This window comes from Protobothrops mucrosquamatus, unplaced genomic scaffold, assembly GCF_001527695.2.
Source record: "Protobothrops mucrosquamatus isolate PMUCROS unplaced genomic scaffold, P.Mucros_1.0 scaffold_19, whole genome shotgun sequence".
Taxonomy (NCBI): Eukaryota; Metazoa; Chordata; class Lepidosauria; order Squamata; family Viperidae; genus Protobothrops; species Protobothrops mucrosquamatus.
The window spans coordinates 281,286-283,891 of NW_015386095.1; positions in this window are offsets into that span (position 1 = coordinate 281,286).

A 2,606-nucleotide genomic window follows, 5' to 3' on the forward strand; every position below is an offset into this window, starting at 1 on the left:
AGATGGATTGTTTAAGTTTAGAGTTTGGAGTTAGAGATATTAATATTTGTTTACTTGTATTTGAATATTAGCCTAGGTTTGGTTTGGGAAGTCCGGGGGGTGGGGGGATGGGATAAATCATTGTGTAATACCTGTGATGTATTTCTTTTTTCTCTTATGATAAAAACAATAAAAAATTTTATATTGAAAAAAAAAAAAAATATTAAGCTTACAAAAGCAGCAGCATATAAAGAAAATTTATATAAGATGTTTTATAGATGGCATATAACACCAGTTCGCTTAGCGAAAATGTTTAAAAATGTATCGAATACTTGTTGGAAATGTAAACAACAGCCAGGTACTTACTACCCCTGGTGGGTATGCCCTAATGCTAAGAAGTATTGGTTTAAGATTCATAGATGGTTGGAAAAGATGATGAAAATACAGATAGAATTTAAACCGGAATTGTTTTTGCTAGGAATATTAAGACCTAATTATGGTAAAGAGAAAGACTATTTGATATTACATATTTTAACAGCGGCAAGGATAGTATTTGCCCAATTTTGGAAAAATGAAAATCTACCATCTGATCAGGCTATAATTACTAAAATTTTAGATTGTTCAGAAATGGATCGATTAACATTGGAGATGAAAGAGAAAGATGATTCAGTTTATTTTAAAACTTGGGAAATTTTTTTATCAATAGTTAGAGACGCATTAGAATCTTAAAAGAATTTAATATTACAGAATAGATGATGGATTTTTAACTGAGTGACAGTTCATAGGTTGATAACATCTTTATTTTTAGTGATTCTTAACTGTTAATGTTGGCAATTATGATTAGTTGAGATTTTACTACTTACATTTATTTACATAGATGAATTTATCTGTTTAATTGTTGTAATATGGTTATAATTAATTTTATTTTAAAATGGCTGAGTATGATACAAATTATATTCATTCACTATTATGATTTGGATGGTAGCTTGTTTGTTAAAGTACAAGATTATTGTACCTACCCTTATTTCAGTGGTTCTCAACCTTCCTAATGCCGCGACCCTTTAATACAGTTCCTCATGTTGTGGTGACCCCCAACCATAAAATTATTTTCGTTGCTACTTCATAACTATAATTTTGCTACTGTTATGAACTATAATGTAAATATCTGATATGCAGGATATATTTTCATTGTTACAAATGGAAAAAAGTGATAAAGTACAGGTAGTCCTTGACTTATGACCATTTTTCACACTTATGACCGTTGCAGCATCCCCAGGGTCATGTGATTTACATTCCAATGCTTGGCAACTGATTCATATTTATGATGGTCACATTGTTCCAGGGTCATGTGATCGCCTTTTGCAACCTTCTGACAAGCAACATTAATGGGGGAAACCAGATTCACTTAACAACCATGTTACTAATTTAATCAATCTCTCCCTCTTTCTTTCTCTCTCCCTCTCTCTCTCTGTCTCCCTCTTTCTTTCTTTCTTTCTCTCCCTCTCTCCCTCTTTCTCTCTCCCTCTCTCTCCCTTTCTTTCTCTCTCCCCCTCTTTCTTTCTCCCTCTCTTTCTCTCTCTCCCTCTCTCCCTCCCTCCCTCTCCCTTTCTCTCTCCCTCTTTCTCTCTCTCTCCCTCTTTCTCTCCCTCTCCCTCTATTTCTCTCTCCCTCTTTCTCTCTTTTTCTCTCCCTCTCTCCCTCCCTCTCTCCCCCTTTCTCTCCCTCTCTCTCCCTCTATTTCTCTCCCTCCCTCCTTCTCTCCCTTTCTCTCTCTCTCCCTCTTTCTCTCCCTTTCTTTCTCTCTCTCCCTCTCTCTCTCCCTCTCTCTCTCTCCCTCCCTCTCCCTTTCTTTCTCTCTCTCTTTCTCCCTCTTTCTCTTTCTCTCTCTCCCTCTCTCTATTTCTCTTTCCCTCTTTCTCTCCCTCTCTCTATTTCTCTCTCCCTCTCTTCCTCTCAAATATCCTTAAAATCCTTAAAAGTTATGCTTGGGTGGAAGACTTTTTCTTTTACAGATGGAGTGGGTTGGCAGACAAGTACTCCAAAAAAAAAAAGAAAAGAAAAGGAAAAACAGTGCGAATAGGCATCCAGTAGCTAGCTTGAAGTTTGAACGACTTCTTTCTCTTGCCACCGGCTTCTAGGAGGAGCAAAAGACATCCAGCACTGCAACCAGGCACCCTGGACTGGCCATTCCAGGGCTTCCTGCACCGGCTGACTTAGTTGTCTGCAACCTCCTGTTGTCGCTTGAGGGGGGGGAAGGGACACGGGTGGGAGAGATTCCTTCTTTCTCATCTGAGGAGGGAAGTTATGTTGGACCATCGACTCTGTGTCGAGCCCCGTGGGCCCAACATTCGCAGGCAGGCGGGAACCTGCCCGCCGAGCCGCCATCTCCCCATCGCCCTCCACGCTGGCCGGCTCCATTGTCAGACCTCCCAGCTGACAAGCGCACATTCAGGGGGTCGTCAGCTGACGGGCGCAGAAGATCGGCACCGCGGTGGCCTCCCAGCCACCTGCTTCTTCAGCTGGAGCAATTGTCAGGGCTTGCATGGTCGCTGGCGGTGGGCAGCACGTCAGCGGCCATTGGGGACCACACCAGCGGTTCTGTACCACAGAGGCTTGAGGTGCGGGAC